At 43.0% G+C, this 8,421-nt stretch overlaps 1 long non-coding RNA gene across 1 annotated transcript; it reads left to right on the forward strand.

Moving 5' to 3' along the window:
• Positions 1-3,627: 3,627 nt before the first annotated feature.
• On the forward strand, positions 3,628-6,185 carry LOC309529308. Its single transcript, XR_014218158.1, has 3 exons — positions 3,628-3,682; positions 4,818-5,339; positions 5,503-6,185. It is a non-coding gene; the product is annotated as an uncharacterized lncRNA (long non-coding RNA).
• The last annotated feature ends 2,236 nt before the right edge of the window (positions 6,186-8,421 follow it).

Below are 8,421 nucleotides of genomic sequence, written 5' to 3' on the forward strand. Positions count from 1 at the left end.
GACCCAGAATTCACCAAGTAAAATGATTTAGAATCCACAATGTAGCCCACATCCTTAACTTTGGTCAGCGAGCCAACACTGACAGGTTTTGGAAGCACAACTTCCATGAGGCTCCCCTTAAGCATCAATCAAATTGTTAGTTAGAGACAGCCTCCCTGATGTATCTGCAGAGGCATAATTCTCATAAAAGTGAGGAGTTTGTGGAGAAATCCAAAAGAGCTCATAAAACTAGATTTCCCCCACTTCAGATAAAATAGTTTGTAGCTAAAGCACCTCCCCCATTGTTTTGAGTTAAGAATTACCATCGGAAGGAAGGAAGGAAGCAAGGAAGGAAGGAAGGAAGGAAGGAAGGAAGGAAGGAAGGAAGGAAGGAAGAGTTTGTATTTGATATCCTACTTTATCACTACCCTAAGGAGTCACAAAGCAGCTCACAATCTCCTTTTCCCTTCCTCCCCCCTCAACAAACACTCTGTGAGGTGAGTGAGGCTGAGAGACTTCAGAGAAGTGTGACTAGCCCAGGGTCACCCAGCAGCTGCATGTGGAGGAACGGGGATGTGAACCCAGTTCACCAGATTTCTAGTCTACCGCTCTTAACCTCTACACCACGAAAGAAAGAAAGAAAGAAAGAAAGAAAGAAAGAAAGAAAGAAAGAAAGAAAGACACGTGCTTTAAAAAAACAAATAAAAGGGCTCTTTCTTTCTTTCTTTTTTTCTTTCTAGAGAAAGCTTTCACTGCCCTTTCGGCAGCGCTTCTCAACCCCCTGATAATCAGCTGACTGGTTGCTTGCAAAGTTCTTCCTAGCCTCCGATAACACCTAGAGTGCCACAACTTGTTCATCCCTGTCTTAGTGGAGAACATTATTCTGCTTTAACTTCTGTACTACAACAATGATTTATTATATATTTTGCAAGTGGGGGCAGATTTTAAATGTTTAACCTTCCGAAGTTATGTCACTTGCCTTCCAAATGCAAACAATCACTTCATGTGAAAGTTATAGGATTGCTTGACTGATTGCATTTCTTTGCCCAAAGTGGCTTACAAACAATAAATAACGATAACATAATAAAACATGATAGAACGACACAAATACAGCAGAAATCATAGAGAGAGACACTTAGCCTCATTTCTTCTCCCATTAGATTTGCCCAGTCCTTTTTGCCACTGGTCACCTGCATATTCTTTTACCTCATAGGAGTAGAATGTGCACTATCCTTTATGAAGTCTACGTTAGCTTCAGAATGCCTTGATCTGGACACAACCTGCACAAACGTTGACTTTGCCCAGTGGTGCAGGGCTCAGGTAGTGGGGGCAGATGAATTCACATCTCTCCTGGTGAGATTTTGTTGGATCTCATGGGATGACAATTATCTCGTGGGATATTGCAGGGAGATAGGAGGAGCCAAGACCTTAAAATCCCTCACCCATTTGCTCCTTGTGAGATGCTCATTGTTGGTGTTAAGCCTCACTGGGGAAGTCACTGGCTGACAGGGCCAAAAATTATTTCCCACCCCCCTTCCAACCTTAATTGGCTCCTGGGTTGGGGGCTTTCCCAGCCTTCCCCTCAGTAGCATATGGCTTATTTATGTTAGTCAGTCTTGGAATTTTGTATGTTCCTGCAGGATCAGCACAGAAAGGGAAACCCCATGAGAGGTTGGGGGTGGAGTATTGGCTATGGCACACTCTAAGCTTGGGTTAGGGCCTCTGCCCAACTTGAATCTCTCACCCTGGATGTCCAATGAGGCCCTGGATGCTTGGTTTGCACCATTCCAGGGCTCAACAGAGGTTGTCTCCATAGGAAGGGGTTCGGCCCTTACCACCAACAATGGAGTGCCATTGCAACAGCAAAGGCTGTTGGAATGAAGAACTGGATCTGCGTTCTGCTGCCATGCCAAACCTGCTTTCCTCCTGTAGTCAATAAAGATCTGACCTGATTTCTCCCAACTCTAGTGCCTGTCTCAGTTATTTCACCACAGTCGCTGTGAACAACAGAATGTGTCTGCATGGGGAAGCAACAAAATATAGTAAACTTGCTATGCTTGAGCTATGAATGCAAACTACATATTATTTACTGGCTATTCATCCAACAGGATTTATATTCCACTCGGTCATCAGAACCTCTAAGCAGGTTACATAAAATATACATTAAATAAACCAATGAAAAGAGATGCTAAAGACAAGATTTCAAAATATAAAATAAAGTCAGTTTCAAAAATAGGCAACATTTGCCACTTCCGGGTTGGCGCCATCGCCGAATGGCGGACTCCCTCCGAGCTCCGGAGGGAGCCTGCTCGGCAGGGGTTGGGTCCTACCGCGCCGGCGACGCGGGGACCCTCATGGGTGACTCGGCGGGCACCGTTAGCGCCCTCCCGACTCGTGAAGGAGCCTTTTTAAAGGCTACGGAACGGGTGCCGGGGATCGGCGTGGTGCTGTGAGTCCTCTGCTTTCCCTGCCGAGCGAAGCCGCATGCCATTCGACAGAGAGCGCTGACTTCTTCTATTGAAAATTCGGACTATAAACAACAACCCGTGAGTAATTTGGAAATCGGACTTAAAAGGAGAAAAAAAGCATTTTTTTTCGGATTCGGCACGAGCGGGGGAGATCCAAAAAAGGAAGTCAGTCCCCCCCCCCATTGTAAACATTCTAAAACAAGGATTGGACAACCAAGGTCGAGAAAGGAGCTTGCTTCTGTTTATTGATAAAAATTATTAATTCCACGATGGGAAATTATAAGAACTGTGCTGGAGGAGAAGAGTGGAGGGTGAGAATGAAAGTGCAACCCCCCCCCCGGGAACCGGGGTGATTCGTGAGAGAGCCTGGTGAAGAGAGACGGAGACTTTGACAGCTGTCAAAGTAGCTGTCAAAGTTGGAGAATATAAAGAGGACATTGCTATGAGGACTTTGCTGGTTAGTTTTGTTACAAATTGGATATACAAACATCAAGCATTAAAAACTTCCCTAATCAGGGCTGCCTTCAGATGTCTTCTAAAAGTCAGATAGTTGTTTATTTCCTTGACATCTGATGGGAGGGCATTTCACAGGGTGGGCGCCACCATCGAGAAGGCCCTCTGCCTGGTTCCCTGTAACTTCGCTTCTCACAGGGAGGGAACCGCCACAAGGCCCTCGGCGCTGGACCTCAGTGTCCAGGCTGAACGATGGGGGTGGAGACAAGGCCAATAGAAGTTGTGCCAGGGGAAGTGGGAAGTGAGGAATCAGATGTTTGGAACTGGAGTAGGCAATCTGATAACTAAAGTAAGTTTTGTAAAGGCCTCCAAAATATGGGCCACAAAGAACATCAAAAGGAACATATGTTGGCCCTTGGGCCCTTAGCTCTGATCTGTTAGAAACAGAAATAGTCACTGATCAAAGTTAATGACACAAGATAATTTAAGTAAACATGGAATATCAGGGTTCCTAGTTATACATCATGATTTATCAGGTCTGTGGTAGGTAGCTTGTATAAGCATTTATGATGATTCTCAAGGGAAAATTCAAAAGGGTATAGGAATAGAATGTTCCTGAAATGATTATAGTTGGACTTAGTTAAAAGAAAAGTGGTGGGTGTGCAATAAAATGAGTGATGGAGGATATAAAAAGGAAACCCAACAGAGCCTACCAAATTCCTCTTGATGAACAGCTATAGACACCTATGACAACCAGTTGAGACATCTTTCTCTTTAGGATTGTGAGTACGCTCTCCAACAGGGGAACTGGTGGAAGGGGAATGATCCATGCATGGGATGGGGTGGAGGAAACAAATCAAAAGAGGTTGTTGCTGGTGGTGATGTTTTGTATTGGAAGGGACACAGGGGGTCATTTTGCCTAATAATAATAATAATAATAATAATAATAATAATAATAATAATAATAATATATTATTATTTATACCCCACCCATCTGGCTCGGTTTACCCAACCACTCTGGGCAGCTTTCAGCAAAATATTAAAATACAATAATTCATCAAATATTAAAAGCTTCTCTAAACAGGGCTACCTTCAGATTTCTTCTAAACATCAGATAGTTGTTTCTTTCTTTGACATCTGATGGGAGGGCATTCCACAGGGCAGGTGCCACCACCGAGATTCTGCCTGATTCCCTGTAACCTCACTTCTTGCAGTGAGCAAGGGAACCGCCAGAAGACCCTTGGTGCTGGGCTTCAGTGTCTGGGCAGAACGATGGGGGTGGAGATGCTCCTTCAGGTATACTGGGCAGAGGCCGTTTAGGGCTTTAAATGTCAGCACCAATACTTTAAATTGTACTCGGAAATCTACTGGGAGCCAATGTAGCAATCTTGCAACGCAGGAATCTTAACTTAAATTGTGGTGCCCAGAACTGGACAGAATATTCCAGGTGTGGTCTGACCAAGGCAGAATAGAGTAGTACAGTGGTACCTCAGGTTAAGTACTTAATTCATTCTGGAGGTCTGTTCTTAACCTGAAACCGTTCTTAACCTGAAGCACCACTTTAGCTAATGGGGCCTCCTGCTGCTGCTGCGCCGCCAGAGCACGATTTCTGTTCTTACCCTGAAGCAAAGTTCTTAACCTGAAGTGCTATTTCTGGGTTAGCTGAGTGTGTAACCTGAAGCGTATGTAACCTGAAGTGTATGTAACCCAAGGTACCACTGTACTATTACTTTCCTTGATCTGGACACACTAGACTTGTTGATGCTGCCTACAATAGCATTGGCCTTTTTTGCTGCCGCATCACACTGTTGACGCCTGTTAAGCTTGTGGTCTACTAAGACCCCTAGATCTTTTTCACATGTACTGCTGGTATGTCTTTATTCACTGCTGTATTTTCATCCATGTTGTTTGTGTCAGGTGCCATTGAGGAGTATATACAGAAACCCTTCCCACGTAAGGAGTTCCCATTTCCAGCCAATCATCACCTCAAGATACTAAGTGTATATAGAAGAAGAGGAAAGCCAGACAGGAAGGCAATGAATGTCCTTTTTGGATCCCACCTTTACACTGTTGCCGCATTGTTCAGCACTGCAGGAGTTTGGCCTGTTTATAGTGCCTTTCCGAAAGAATTAGGTGAAATACCCCAAGCCATGAACTTGGCTTTTTGGCTCAAGGGAAGGATTAGCAGTCTGAATGAAGAAATATGTCAGAAGCTAGACACATGTCAGATGGGTTGGGAGGAAATTCCTCTCGGTCTACCAGAAATGACTCTCCAAGTGAAATGCTTCCCTCCTGACTTCGAAAAGGAAACATGCCTGGGGGTCCTTTCACGTGGGCTTTTTGTATATAGCACGTTTTTGAAATATTTAAAAGAAACTTTATTTGCCAGTGAGCCACACGAAAGCAGTTATTATTGGAAAGCAATAGAGATCCTCGCAGGTAACTTGAATGGCTTCAGTAGTAGATAGGTAGCCGTGTTGGTCTGCCATAGTCAAAATAAAAAAATTCCTTCCAGTAGCACCTTAAAGACCACACGAAAGCTCATACCAAGAACTAACTTAGTTGGTCTTTAAGGTGCTACTGGAAGGAATTTTTTAATTAGGTAACTTGAAGTCATTGATGAAAAATCCTGAGACTGTCGAGTTTGTGGCTCCAGACTTGGAGGCACTGCTAGCAGAGCAGAGTAGCTCGACACCTACACTTATCAGGCATGTCATATTTAAAAGGTGCATGTTGTTTCTAGATGCAACTGTAAGGGCATATATTTACATTAAAAGCTCTTGACACAGTGCTCTGGATGCCACTTACAAGAAGAAAATGATAGAGAATTCACACTGTAGCCGACAAGAGCAGGGTGGGGCTGGATTTCTTTTTTTTCCTTTTCCTTTTCCTTTTTCTTTTACTATTAGTATTATTTTCTCATAACACAATAAGATTACAACTACAAAAGAAGAAGAAGCAAAGCATAGAAACAGAAAAGGGGACGAATACAATACAATAGAAATAAAGAGAGGGGAAAGAGGGAAAAGGAAGAGGAAAAGAAACGTTAACAAAAGATAAGAAAGAAGAACTTCCAATCTTCCACCTGTCAATTACATAAAAAAGGAAAATCTGATTATTTAAAGCCTTCAGTTCATGCATACATACATCTTTTTCCACTTTCTGTTAAACAATGCTTCTTTTAAGTCAAGGTGTATCAGAATCATTCATTTCTTTTTCCAAAAAAAAGTCCAAGATAGCTTCCCTAATAGTTATTATTGTTAATAAATGTTATCCATATTGTTACTTTTCACTTTACCTCTATTAATTCCTACCACTGTTACTCCATGTGGAATAATACTAAATTCTTCTGTCCTTGTCCATATTAAAGTCTCTCCACTAAGATCACAAACTGAGTCAGTATTCCATTTCTGTTTCTTGTTGTATATCCACTAGTTCGTGTCCAATTTCGTATAGGAGTGGGGGCTGGATCTGGCCAGCTCACTACATCCTTATGAAGAAAACCTTATGGGCACCCAAAACTAGAACATTTATCCCCCATACACACACTTCACAGGATTCTGTTTGCATTTACAGTAATTGTCCCCGTGCTTTGAGTTACAAACTCCTGCCTTCAGAAAGAAAAAGATGCCTGGGTAGCTCAGTTTGTTACAGCATGGTGCTGATAATGGCAAGGTTGCAGGTTCGATCCCCGTATGGGACAGCTGCCTATTCCTGCACTGCAGGGGGTTGGACTAGATGATCCTCAGAGTCCCTTTCAACTCCACAATTCTATGACAATCAGCTGTTTGGTTGCTTGCAAAGCGCCTCACACAGTGCTTCTGAGGTGCCAAGAAAATCTGAATTGCCACAGGTTGACCATCCTTGCCTTAGCTTAGTGGAATGCATTATCCTGCTTTAATGTATGTGCCATGAAGATTTATTACAAAATTTCCAAGTTAGAGCAAATTTGAAATGTTCAGTCTTCTGAAATTCTCTCACTTGGCTTCTCAATGCTGTGATCTTCAGATGAAGGGCGATATACAAATATAATTAATTCTGCTGCTGACACAATTCAAAGTGTCGGTGCTGACCTTTAAAGCCCTAAATGGCCTTGGTTCATTATACCTGAAGGAGTGTCTCCACCCCCATCGTTCAGCCCGGGCACTGAGGTCCAGTTCTGAGGGCCTTCTGGCGGTTCCCTCACTGCGAGAAGTGAGGTTACAGGGAACCAGGCAGAGGGCCTTCTTGGTAGTGGCGCCCGTCCTGTGGAACACCCTCCCATCAGATGTCAAGGAAATAAACAACTATCTGATGTTTAGAAGGCATCTGAAGGCAGCCCTGTTTAGTGAAGTTTTTAATATTTGATGTTTCATTGTATTTTTAATATTCTGTTGGGAGCCACCCAGAGTGGCTGGGGAAACCCAGCCAGATGGGTGGGGTATAAGTAAATGATGATGATGATGATGATGATGATGATGATGATGATGATGCAAAGAATGACTTCACCTGAAAGGGAAAGGCACTCAGCCTGACTTGTTCCCCCATTAGACTTGTCCAGTCTTCTATGCTCCTTCCTTTTTATCACCTGCACATCCTTTGACCCCATAGAAGTAGAAATGATGCGATCCTTGACCAAGAGGAAGTTAGATTTGGGGCTCAATGAATAAAAAAAAATCCCTAAATCATTAACTTTAAAAATATTTCTTTCTATGGCTCCTGTGTTTGTGCTACCTCTGTTAGCAACAGTAGGGGTATGTGGGATGCCTTTCTCCATAAATTCAGCTTATGGCTCATGGACAGGTATTTTCTAGCACCTGATTTATTTCCTTCACAGCCTCCCCACTTCACCTTTTAGTGAGATGGGTGTTTCATTGCGATGGAAGTAACTGAACACATCACCAAAGGCAGCCATTTTGTGTATGCCTGCTCCTGCAGTGGCCATTTTGTGACTATTTCTGTTTTTGACAGAGCAAAGTTAAGGATGCAAGGATTCGTGTTCCTTCAGCCTACACCTTGCAAGCCCTTACAGAACCTTCATAACCTGCATCGGCTACACCGGTTACCAATGTTTAACCCCACAACTCCCACTTTCCATGGCATGTCCTCTGTTCTGCAGGTGGTGGTGAAGAAGGTGTTTCTGTTCTAAATATAGGCAGAAAGCTGGAATGTTGTAAATAACCTTTTCTCACAACACTCTACTAATTATATTTGTGAAATGAAACCCACATCAATATTTGTTATGTCACTGTCATCTGCTTCTGATGCCTTGCTCTGTGAAAAAGAAAACACATTTTCCTTTAAAAAAATAAATAAAAATCCTTACTGTCTCTGACAGTCAAATGAAATTCCACCACGGGCAGTCAGCAGACCTTCCCTATTAGTTAATAGCAGTCTTTCCCCATTAATTAATGCCTGCCATTTCTTCTTTGTAATATAGGCTCCCGCCCCCATCTTGCCGTATAAGTGATAAAAAAAACACATTCATTTGGGAAGGTGATTTTTGGGAAATATTTATGGGTAGATGTTGGAGGACACACAC

The sequence above is a fragment of the Podarcis vaucheri genome (assembly GCF_965113315.1).
Source record: "Podarcis vaucheri genome assembly, chromosome: 3".
Classification (NCBI taxonomy): domain Eukaryota; kingdom Metazoa; phylum Chordata; class Lepidosauria; order Squamata; family Lacertidae; genus Podarcis; species Podarcis vaucheri.